General features: G+C 36.5%; 1 protein-coding gene across 8 annotated transcripts in view; it reads right to left on the reverse strand.

Annotated features, from left to right (window-relative positions):
* Positions 1 to 13,167, reverse strand: part of LOC106674124 (endophilin-A) — a 129,064-nt gene that overhangs the window by 57,815 nt on the left and 58,082 nt on the right. The window contains exon 1 of one of the 8 annotated variants that reach the window (XM_024226054.1): positions 5,948 to 6,034. The exons of the other annotated variants lie outside the window; for them this stretch is intronic. The gene's annotated coding sequence lies outside the window, so the exon portion shown is untranslated. Of the gene's footprint in view, positions 1 to 5,947; positions 6,035 to 13,167 lie in introns of those variants that run through there. 8 annotated transcript variants of the gene reach the window in all.

The following is a 13,167-nucleotide window of genomic DNA, read 5'->3' on the forward strand; positions in this document are numbered from 1 at the left end:
ATATCGATTGAGGAATATCGAGTACTCCACTGATGAATAATAATTTACTCTATTAGCCAGAAGGTTGATACAGTTATGGAAGTGGTACCACAGAATGGTCGAAGTGAATATAAAGATCTTTGAGAAGTTTTACTCTATTTAATGAGTAAGGGATTTTTGACTAAGTTTTACTAATTTATGGAGTAAGGGAAGACCTGGGTAGATTCAAGTCTGCTAAAACAAATGTTGCATTTGTTAATGTTCAGTGCTATATAGTTGATGATGCACAACATTTCCAGGTAGGATAGTAAAAACAAATTCACAATGGATTCTGTGGAATATTTTGAAGTCGTACGGGAATAAGAGAACGTTTGAAAAAAAAGACATTCAGAGCAGATGCAATATTGTTAATGAAGATATTAAATAGAAAGGGGCTTAAGTGCGATCCTTGAGAGACTTCAGAGGATTAAAAAAAAGGGAAAATAATAGGGTTTTAATTTAAAATATTGTACTCTATTGGTAAGGCAGGAAGAGAATTAACTTAAGAGAGCCATGGAAACCATGAACAGCAAATTTGGTTATCAAAACTGGGTGATTAACTTTGTCAGATGTTTTGGAAAAATTGTAGATGGCATCGACTTGTCACTTCTCTTTGAAAGAGTTTAAAATAAAATTTTAAAAAGAAGATTTGTAGCTGTGGATTTTCTTTTGGTGAAGCCGTGTTGTTGACGTATAATAGTGTATTAGTACAAAACTATTTTAAAAAACAGTCCAGATTCTTGGCTTCCCTGACGAATTAGGTTGGAAATTCTAGTCCGTTTTGCCGAAAAGTATTATTTAAGCCGACTAAAAAAATTTGGTTTATGGGCGAAATAAAATACAAGTGAAATTGAAACTAAACTGAAAGATGGAACTTAAAAAGATGCAAAGTCAATAAAGGGAAGAAAGCGGGAGCGCGAACATATTCAAGGAATACGGAAATTAAGATGAAAAAAAGAAAATAAAGACAGACCTCATATAGCAAGATTTAATAGATAACAAATATAAAAAAAGAAACGCAGACAATTTTCAATTGTTAAAGCTCAGAGGCAAAGTGAGAGCGGAAAAGGGGAAACCATTTCACTTAGAACGAAAGAAACATTTGGTGCGATGGCCCTTTCATCCCCTCGAGGAAAATTACCCCCGGGCTATTTAAAGTAGGGTGATTAACCCATAAGCAGGAGCCAACAGGCCTGATCGATCGGCAATTGATTCCGAATACAATTTACATTTAAGAGTGATTGATTATATTTTATCATTAAAAAATATGAATTTCAGATTTACCCCACGACTCCGCCTGCTCTTGGTTGCGGTTCTGGTTGTTCTTTTTTAACTGAACAAATTACCTTAACACAACAGTGAATTGGTGAGCAGAATAAAGAAATCCAGGTGGTCGCAATAATCCACCGTTTTAAGCAGAATTCCATACCAAAAGGAAAGTAAGCCGGATTAGATCTCGGAGAAGCCCCTTTAGCCTCGCTTTTCATCTTACTTTCCGCCTGGGCAAAATTACTCTGTCAACCGAGCCACCGCCATGTTTGGGCTTATATAGTAAAACTGCTTAATATTTTTATATTGTTTCTTTACAAGTAATATTATGACAATAAACCAGAATCATAAATATTTTCAAATTCTGTTTTAAGTAAACGTTGAAAAAAATTGTAAACAGTTTAGGCTAAGAAGACCCTGACAGTGTCCAGTAAATCGTTGAAAATGAAATTGACCAACCTCGGATTCCGACGTGGTCTTGGAGTGATGGAACTTCTAAGACAGGATCGAGGTTTGCAGAGACGATTGCTCGACAGCAAAGGTAAGGGTGAATGGGTTGGAGGATTCAGGAATTCTACGGTGTACGACAAGTAACGGTCCTAGTATGTTCCCTTGAGAAATAGCGTAGATGTTAGATAGGACAGATGGAGAAAAGGATAGTATAGGCAGGATCTTATGAGAGTATGAACTAGAATGAAAGGATTTGAGTTAGTGCCAGAGGATATCATATGAGCCTTGGAAGAACCCCGGGCAAAACTTCTTGCACTGTACTTATGTCACGATGTATACAACTTGATAAAATTATGGAATCGTGCAGTGGTAATTACCGAAGTCAAAATGGTGGTCAGAAATAATGTTGGTTGTAGATAAGATTGTTGTAGGTTTCTGCAACATCAACAAAGGTAAAAGTGAAAAGGTTAGAGAGTTGAAGAAGTCTACTGTATATGAATAGTAACGGACCAAAAATGCTCCCTTGAAAAACAACCATAGAGGATCCGAGATATTGAGGTCCAGGAAATTACATGAAAGAAACGATAAGATAGGTAGGATTTTAGAATGAGATAGAACGTACGAGAAAGGAAGGATTTGGAAATTCAGCAGTAGACAGTGCCAGAAGCGGCCAAACACCAGGGAGACGTCTTGAAAAAACCCCGGGCAGAACTTCTTGCACTCCAGAGATGTCACGATGCCTACAACTTGATAAAACTAGGAACGGTGCATTGGTAACTACTGAAGCCAATTTTGTAGACAGGAATAATGTTGGTTGTGGATAAGATTGTTATAACTAGGTTTCTGTAACGTCGTCAAAGGTAAGTGTTGGGAGATGTCTACCGTATATGAATAGTAACGGATCTAAGATGCTCCCTTGAAAAACAACCATAGAAGATCGGAGATATTGAGGTCCACATGAAAGAAACGATAAGATAAGTAAGATTTTAGAATGAGATAGTACGTGCTAGAAAGGAAGGATTTGGACTTTCAGCAGTAGACAGGGCTAGACGCGGTCAAACACCAGGGAGACGTGTGAAAAAACCCCGGGCAGAACCTCGTGTATTCTAGAGACGTCACGATGTCTACAACTTGATAAAATTACGGAAATGTGCATTGGTAACTACCGAAGCCAATTTTGTGGACAGGAATAATGTTGGTTGTGGATAAGATTGTTATAACTAGGTTTCTGCAACGTCAACAAAGATAAGAGTGTTGGGAGAAGTCTACCGTTTATGAATAGTAGCGGATCTAAGATGCTCCCTTGAAAAGCAACCATAGAAGATCGGAGATATTGAGGTCCACATGAAAGAAACGATAAGGTAAGTAAGATTTTAGAATGAGATAGTACGTGCTAGAAAGGAAGGATTTGGAGTTTCAGCAGTAGACAGGGCTAGACGCGGTCAAACACCTGGGAGACGTCAGAAGAACCCCGGGCAGAACTCCTTGCATTCTAGATATGTCACGATGTCTACAACTTGATAAAATTATGGAACCGTGCGGTGGTAATTACCGAAGCCATTTGATCAGAAATAATGTCGGCTGAAGATAAGATTGCTCCAATCAAGTTGTAACGTTGGCAAAGGTAAGCGTGAGTGAGAGTGTTCGGCGAAGTCTAAAAATTATGAATACCAAAGACCTAAGATGCTCCGTTGATCCATAGAGGATAGAATGGATCGGAGAGGTTAAGGTACCGTACATAACATGGAAACGAACATACAGGTAGGATTTTAGGATGAGTTAGAGTTAACTACTAGAAAGGAAGGATACAACTTTAGTACATAAAGTCCTCCGAATTAAATAAATTAGAAAATCTCTTCGAATATAACTTTTACGTGTTTCTCAAGTCCTTGTGTGAGCGAGATTTCCTTTGTTCTGTAAAAACTGACTGACATGAGGCTTACGGAAAATTGGCCACTACGGATGACTTTCAAATACGTGTACTTAATTTTTCAAAGGTTAAATCACCTCACTTTATGGGCAAAAGCTGTAAAAGGTTGAAGTAACATGAAAAGTGAAATATCTTGAATAAAATTGAGAATCGTGCTTAAGACAATAAGAGACTTTTCAGTCAGTTTTGATTCGTAGGATAAACCGATGATAAACTCCCGATGTATTAGCGTTATTTCACGGGACACCCTGTATATAAGTCCAATTGTATCGATTCTTGGGGCCAGGATGGCACAATCTGACTTTTTATTTAAACTTTAGAAAAGGACTTTGGAAACTCGTAAAAGTTCACCTTCTAATTGATTTTGTATTTTATTTGCTTAAGGTACAATGAAAAAATGTATTTAAAAATGAATATCATAGGGTTTTCAAAGTTCACCATACGGGGAATAAATAGTACAATACAGTTAATTTTTACAGATTATATGTATTATGACATACAAGAGGAGGGGGACTTTATGGGAAAAAATCGTGAATGGTTGAAGTGATCTTAAAAGTGAACCAGCTCGAATGAAATTTAGAATCGGACTTTTCACAAAACGGGCTTTTTAATTTAAACATATTGAACTTTGTTGTATGTTCAAAAGACACCCTGTATATAAATAAATCCTATTTGATGGATTCTTGATTGCACGATGACATTTTGATGGGGATTACGTGAAAAAAATGAGCGATTTGTCATCATTCATCAACAATCTATTTATTTATTGTCATCATTCATCAACAATCTATTTATTTAAACTTTAGACAAGAACTTTGGAAAACTCGAAAAAGTTCAAGACTACCTCGGACCTTCCTTTCTTTGCTGATAACCATGGTAATAAAATATAAGCCTTAAAGGAACGAGCAAGGTACACTTCAGAAGTTCTCTCTCAAATACAAAAACTCAATATCTAGGACTTCATCTCTAATTGATACCGTATTTTCTTTGCTTAAGGTTATAATAAAAAAAGGACCTCATAAAATTTTCAATGCTCTGTTTATTGATGTAATAAAAGTTATGCGATATTTTATAAAACAGGAGGAACTTCATGGAATAAAACTTTGAAAGGTAGTGAGTCCTTGTTCGTGGGACACCCTGCTTATAAATTCAACTGGAATTCTTGGTGGTATGAAATCATGGTCAATCATCAACTATCTGGCCTTTTACCAAATTATCCTTTCTATTTAATTAATAAAGTATACAATTACTGTACATTGGAAGGCGGTTTGGTTTACTTTACGACCAAAAAACACACTGAGTCAGTTAAGTTTCAACAAAACAGATGGAAACATGATCTAATTCATAAAATCTTATCTACAAACATGATTAATTACCTTACGATTAAGAGGTCAATTGTAATGAAATCCTAGTTTTTATTGTTTTGTAAAATCGAGAATGTTGGACGTGGATGTTTTTCGATAAAAATATATGCGAAAATTGTTTTTTTTTTCGTACGAAATATACCGGTTTCTTATTTAACCATATCAGGTTATGATATATGTAAATAACCTGTTATGATTCAAAAATAAAAATAAAAAATTAGTTTTTTGTTGTCGTGGTAAATGTGTGCAGTAGGTCTCGGTTTGTAGTAATGTAGGACAAAGGTTAACACCAATTGGGCCCCAAGTCACAAACGGACGCCATTAAGAACGAGTGGTCGCATAAAAATGTGCCGTAATCTCGATTTCATCGATTTAGGGACGAGAAAGCCAGTGGGAAATTTGTGGAAGAAACTGAGTCGACCATCTCGCCTTCCGCTTCTGTCCCGCGGGGACAACGAAAAAGTGAGAGGATGCGAGGAAAAAAAAGCGGCTCGTTATATTTATACACCGAAATGTAGTCATGGCAACTGCTACAAGGGTGGGCGTTACCTTTACTTGGAGAAAACGAACGTACCGAGGTCTGGAATCTTCGAGACTCCTAGGGGGTGAAATGGTACAACTGAATTTTTCACAGGTACGGGCATGAAGCTCGACGGTATCAGAAATATAGACAAAGAATGATATGTCATCCTACCTATATAACAAGAAACTAGTCAAATATGATAACGTAAGTGTCTTTAAAAAGAAAGTACATGTGTTGCTATAATGACCATGTCGTATTACCTAATATTACAAAATGTGTACTTATTTACGATATAATTTGCCAATTTGAATGAAAAATTAGAATGTAGAGAAAGCGAAAGCTGAAAAGGACAGGCTTTAGGCGATAAAATAAGGGTGGAACATCGTTTCTTACCGCAAACTTAAAAAGGGCCTCCGCGGATTCAGCTAGTTCGGCGAGAAGATGGTGGCGACTTGGCTGCTCGCCTGATCTGCACTATCTGCCCCTGCGCATGCCTAACCGGTGGAATCAATGCGACTCCTAGCACACTGCCCCCAAAACGAGCGAGCAGCCCCCGACCGTCGTCCACCCCCGCAGATCCAACCCCCGTTAATCAGACCCCGACGTCACATAAAAGCGCGCCACGGTCGGTCGCCTTTATTTTGGCCGGGTGCACTCGGATCCGGAAAGGATGGGGCGGAGGGCTGCAAGGACCGGAAATTCGCCCAGGTCGGGGGCGTGGGTTTGCCGAATTTTTTTGTCCGCCAACACCGTGGAGCTGCCTGCAATCGATTCCTCCCGGAGCGTTTTCCGACGGTCAAAAAATACTAAGGGAAATTCTCTTATCGGTATGATTTAACTCAAATTCTGGTGGAAAACCACTTTTTAAAAGTTAAGCTTAAAGCCTTCTTGAGAAACAAAACAAAGTTTTAACATCATACTTGCAGAGGTTCTCTCTCAAATACAACAATTCCTATATCTAGGACTTCAGTTTTAATAGCTCAGATTGTTGTATTTCAAGGTAGCATCTTTATCACTTTAGTATTCCTAGGGTACATCCATGACCACCCAGAACCAGCAGATAACTATCACAATTCTTCCTTTTACTATGACACGGTAATAGCATAACTCTTTAACCAACAAGCAGGTGCAAGGTTCACTGCAGAAAATTGAAGCATGTACCGCCATTCATCAGCATCTTAACGTTAAACCCGCTAATGTTCTTTATCCAATAAAAAAAAAAACTGAATATCTAGGTCATCAGTTATAAAAGGTGGAGATCCACAAGCTAGTGCTTTGAGGCTTTTATCTTGTGCACGTACACGACTACCTAGAACCTTCATTTCTTTGCTGATAACCATGGTAATAAAACATAAGTCTTAAATGAGCGATTAGGTGCAAGGTACACTGAAGAAGTTCTTTCTCAAATATAAATATCGAGGATATCAGTTATAAAAGCTGGTGTACCTCAAGGTAGCATCTTGTTAGTTTTTCTAGGGTACATCCATGACCACCCAGAACCGACAAATAACTGTGAAAATTCCTTCTTTTGTTGACACGGTAATAGCATAACTCGTTAAGCAACAAGAAGGTGCAAGGTTCACTGCAGAAAATTGAAGAATATGATAATTGGTGGATTAAACCGCCATTCATCAGCGTCTTAAAGTTAAACCTGCAGACGTTCCTTGTTCAATACAAAACATTCAATATCTAGTTCACAAATTATAAAAGCTGGAGTTCCTAAAGGTAGCATTTTTTACCCCTCCACCTCCCCGCCGTACCTAAGAGAGACCCCATACCGGCTGACCATGGCCACTAAACTAATTCAAATGGGATGCATGTGAGTAGGGGCTGTCCTATAAGCTCAATATCTAGTTCACAAATTATAAAAGCTGGAGTTCCTAAAGGCAGCATCTTGGGCCTTTCCTATATCTGGTTTAAGTCCATGACAATCTAAAACCAGGGAACAACTCTGGAAGTTGCATCTATTGCTGATGACATGGCAATAAATTCCAAGAATTAAAGCAACGCAAGTTCCATAGCAGAAAATTAACATCAAAATTGAAGAATGTGATAATTGGTGAATTTAAGCCCGCAGAAGTTGTTTACCCAATACAAACAATTAGGTCCAAAATTATAAAAGCGTGAGTTCCACAAGGTAGCGTCTTGGGGCTTTTCGAATATCTGCTGTCCATGACGACCTAGAACCAGCGATTAATTGTGAAAAATGCATCCATTGCTGATGATATGATAATAAAATCTAACCCTTAAAGCAAGGTACACTGCTGAATATTGTCGGCAAAACAGAAGAATGTAATTGATGGGTTAACTCTGCACAAATTTAGCCTAGTGCAGTGAGTTGAAGCCTAGAAGCCTAGTAATTAATTTTTTAAATTAATTTTTTCTCACCCAGAGTCTCTTCTTGCAACGGAAGCTGTTCCGAGCCCGAAATCCGTCATCCTTGCGCGCAAAGAAAAATCCCACTAGTACATACTTTTTTCATAGTGGTTTGGAACATCAGAGGACATAAGCCAGGGTGCCGGTGTTTTTAAAAATCAAAGTCGTTTTTAAGTATGAGGGGTTCGGATTCAGGGCGGATTCGGTCTTATTATTTTATACATCCTTTTTGCTCATATCGAATTTATTTCATTTTTTTAATTTTAATAAACGGGAGACAGCTCAAATGGTCCTCCGGGCCGGATAGTCTCTTAAAAATGGTTAACTCGATACTCCATAGTCAGACAGAATCTTAAAATTTTTTAAATCGTATTACTCACTGGGAATTCATGCTGAACCGCATTGGGTCACTTTATTGGGTCGGTCGTCAATTCAATGTTGAACTACCCAAACGCGTTTCGACAATGCACCATCTTCAGTGAGAAACTCATGCTTTGTTGTTAAACTTGATAACCACGTCTTGTAATCAAAACAAATAATATTCAAACAGAAGGCGGTGTTTTTATTGTTATAGCATCACTGAAGATAGCTAGTAGCAGAAACGCACCTCACAGATCAAAATTGCAAGGCCAGATGGCACAGATACCGGGTCATTAATTTTCAGATGTCAAGAAGAAAGAAAACCGGCGAAACGTGATTATCCGAAACATTTGATTAAAAATGGAGACCTAAAATGGTCAGGGTCGGGAAAACCGCTGACAAAAACGAAAACATTCATTATCAAACAATTACAAAGTCCTCGCTCTTAACCCAAACAATCAACCGACAAATATTTATTTCTAATTCTCAAGATTTATACAATTATGGTTTTTAAAAGTATGATTTAAGTTTTTTTTAAATATTTTAAAGGTGTAGCGATGAAAAATGAATGAATCTGAGTTCAAGGATATCTTTGGGTCTTTCTTGTCGATTTACAACTGTGTCGATCTTTTCCGCAGTATAAGTCTGTTGGCCGTAGCTAAAATAAAGAGCAATGAAGAATGAAAAAAATTCTCGTTTATATTTCTCCTTGAAAGACCACACTGAACTGTAGTTCCGAAATGTATATCAAAGATGACTGGAAATTTGAATATTTTTTCAAAATTGGTCCGGAATTATTAGAAAGTTCAGTATTCAAGATTATTCTCGAATAGATCACTTGACGAGGTTTCGCCCTAGAAGAACCAACCAACAATCGATAATTTGCTTTTCTTGAGCGCCTTTCGAGATGCTTCAAGCCCCACTCGACCCCGAAGGAAACTCCACTTTGAAACAGGAACGTTCGACGAATTAATCAATAATACATGGTAATAGATATCATTTATTCTTCGTAGGCTTGATAAAGATCTAATTTTCTCAGGGGAGAAATTTATTCTGACAAAACTTGTCACAGATTCGACACTGGATACAAGATTCTGACAAAAACAGTGAAGAACACGATCAGGGATGATCAATTCATGCTGAACAGCATTGGGCTAGTAACAGCATTAGTTTCTTATACGTTCCTTCTAAATTATTCGAAAAATTAATGAAAAAGAATTGTCGTTATTGCTAGTTCAAACAGCATCGAACCAGATCATCAATTTGGCTTTGGAACATAGTCCACTACCCATCAAATTTACTGATTTCATTACTTGAAGGGGGACCGCTCAACATGGTCCTCCCGGCCGGATAGACTCTTAAAAGTGGTTAAATAGTTACCCCACAGTCAGACAGACACTTAATTCTTTTTTATATCGTATTACTCATTTGGAATTCATGCTGAACAGCATTGGGTTACTTACTGGGTCGTTAACTTAATATTGAACGATTCAAACGCGTTTCAGTATTGCGGCACAATTACAAAAGGATTATCTCTATTTCTAGTTCAAACAGCATCTTACTAGACGACCAATTTGACTTTCGAACCGATCATTCCACTACTCATCAACTGCACAGTTACAGATTTCATTAGTTGAAGGGCGACAGCTCAATATGGTCCTCCGGGCCGGATAGTCTCTTAAAAGTGGTTAAATAGTTACTCCATAGTCAGACAGACTCTTAACATTTTTTTTAATCGTATTACTCATTTGGAATTCATGCTGAACAGCATTGGGTCGGTTGTCAACTCAATGTTGAACTACTCAAACTCGATTCGGCATTGAAGCATAATTACTAAAGGATTATCTCTATTGCTCGTTCAAAAAGCAGATTATTAATTTGGCTTTCGAACCCACTGTTCCACTACTCATCGATTTCACAGAGTTACAGATTTCACTACTTCATCTCACCCCAGGCCTATTATCTAATTATACAATCATACCTTAAGGAGAGATTTTTCGCAGTAAACCAGGGAGACTTCTGAGATGGAAGAAGTGATTGCAGGTGTGCCGCAAGGGTCAATACTCGCTACGCTGTTGTACACAATTTTTACTTCTGATATGCCCACAAATAGGAATATTAACAAGTCGTCCCTCTTCACAAGCTTCACTTATGTTACGAAACCAGATATCAACAATTGAAAAATGGAGCAATCTTTGGAAAATAAAGTTTAACCCGTCAAAGTCACAACATATCACATTTACACTCCGTTGTGAGACTTGTCCTAGCGTATACCTATACAATGAACTTCTCAATCCGACTAAGTTAACTATTTAGGACTTACATTTGATAGAAGACTTGAATCCACACACACGAAAAACAGACACTCAACAAACGATTTAAAATCCTTCATTACCTACCCAACCAACAATCAAATCATTAAAATCAAAACTTTCGACACAACTATCTCTTTAATACCCGTAATGCCACCAACATAAATTGAAATCCATTCTGCTGGTTGTATATAATGCAAGTAGAGTTTAGATAAACAATAATTAAAATAAAAAAATTATCAGTATTTATTTGCAAATCCATTTGCTACACAATGAGCGAAGGGGAAAATATTTTCACAAACTTATGTAATCGTTTATAGAAGAGTTTCTGCCGAGTTATGCAACAACATGAGATTGCATAGACGTTTTAAGAAAAATGGCTATTCAAGACGTCAAATGGATCATCAGAATGTGCATTATATTAACAATTACACAACATTTGATCGATCCTACTTCTAACCTTGGCCCAAACTTGTTCAAATATATGCCAACACATCGTTTTTCTATCAAGGACATTAATTACTCCTTTAATGAAAATGTTTAGGTTGAATTATCTCCTTGTTTACAAATACCAAGGCGTATAAATATGATATTCGGATATTTTTAAATAAAGTTCTGAAGTACACTAGAGATAGGAATTAAGATTGTACTTAGAGCTTAATGTGAGTAATCGAGATAAAATTACAGGTCGGAAGAGAATTCTTGACTTAGCTAAACAGTTTCGTCCATTGCCTTAATTTAATTGCGTGTTCAACAAGTCCCAGTCGTTTTATATCAAATAACATGAGATTCCAGATCACTACCTTGAGTCACCACCTGTGGGATGGATATAAGCTCGAGTGGTCCATCCAATTTTCCCATGGCGCGGAAAACCGTCTTGATTGGATAAAACCGGACAGAAAGGGGCAATTTGAACGAGGGGGTTGAAGGATCGTACTAAGAGTCTCAGAAGATGAGATCAATTCCATAAACCCTGGTATCGACGGTGAACAATATTTGCCGGAATTTACAAAATGGGTAAAATAAATTTAGAACTATGTCAAATTATAAAATGTGCAAAACAGAGCCAAACACCTGGCAAAAGAGTCAGTTAAGAAAAGAAAAATTAAGAATGCAATAATGATAAACAACAATTTTCCAAGCACTAGAAGTAAAAGTTCGAGATGGATAAATACCTACGAATCTAGTGAGAGGAGGATAGATTAAATCTTGTATTGAACTATATAAAGCATCATGTAATAAAATACACTATTACATTATAATAATGGTACATTACCAAGAAAATAAACAATTAGCCTGGTATTAAAACCAGAAACACACGTTGTGTTCCATCCAGTGAGGTTTGGATTACTAAAATCTAGTATTAAAGGATAAAAACTTAATCAATGCGTTGAAAATGTAATAAAATATTAACTGAGTGTATAATAAAAATAAAATACCAGGAAAATTATCAATTATCACGGTATTAATGGAAGAAAGTTTCATTGTACACATTCGTACGAACCCAGTGAGGTTAGGATATAAAAATTGAATCTCACGATTTAAAAAAAAAATTAGTACGTGGAAATTGTAATAAAACATCAACTGAGAGTATAATAAAAAAAAATACCAGGAAAATTATCAATTACCACGGTATTAATGGAAGAAAGTTTCATTGTACACATTCTTACGAATCCAGTGAGGTTAGGATAATAAAAATTGAATCTCACGATTTAAAAAAAACATTAGTACGTGGATAATGTAATAAAATAACAACTGAGAGTATATTAAAGATAAAATACTAGGAAAATGATCAATTTTTCACCAATCAATGGTATTAATGGCAGAAACTTTCATTCGTACGGATCCAGTGAGGTTAGGTTAGTTAAAATTGAATTTCACCATAAAAAAAATTGACAAGTATGTGGACAATGTAGTAAAATATCAATTAAGTTTACAATCAAGGCAAATTATCAAGAAAATTAACAATTATCTTAGTATTAAAGGCAGAAAGTTTCATTGTGCACATTCATACGAATCCAGTGGGGTTAGGATAATTAAAATTATATTTCACGATAAGAAATCATCTTACGATTGAAGGCTGAAATCCGTGTTCTGCACACTTCAAATGCAGTGTGTACAGCTTGTGGAATTATATAAAACTTAAGAACTGAGTGGATAATATGATAAAATATAAAATGAGGGTGTAACCCACGTTCCCACATTATACCCCGCGTTCCTCACACCCTTATGATTCCAGTGAGCTTATAATTGTGTACATCTTGCATTAATCTATATAGAAAATGTAATTAGTGCGTGAATAATGTAATAAAATATAAATTTACAATGTAACTATGATAAATTACCCAAAATCTAAGCTTTCACAATTAACTACGTCACTATGTGATACCCCATCCTATCGAGTTAGGTTAGGACTTTGAAAAGCTCGTTTTGAACGATGTAAAATATGATATCCCATGGATTATGTAATAAAACATAAAATTAGAGTGTACTGGTGGTTAAATACTACGGGAAAAAAATATTTTCATTATAATGAACACCAATATGTCGCCCCTTCCTTCCAAT

Source organism: Cimex lectularius, unplaced genomic scaffold (assembly GCF_000648675.2).
Source record: "Cimex lectularius strain Harlan isolate CLEC.00 unplaced genomic scaffold, Clec_2.1 scaffold110, whole genome shotgun sequence".
NCBI lineage: Eukaryota > Metazoa > Arthropoda > Insecta > Hemiptera > Cimicidae > Cimex > Cimex lectularius.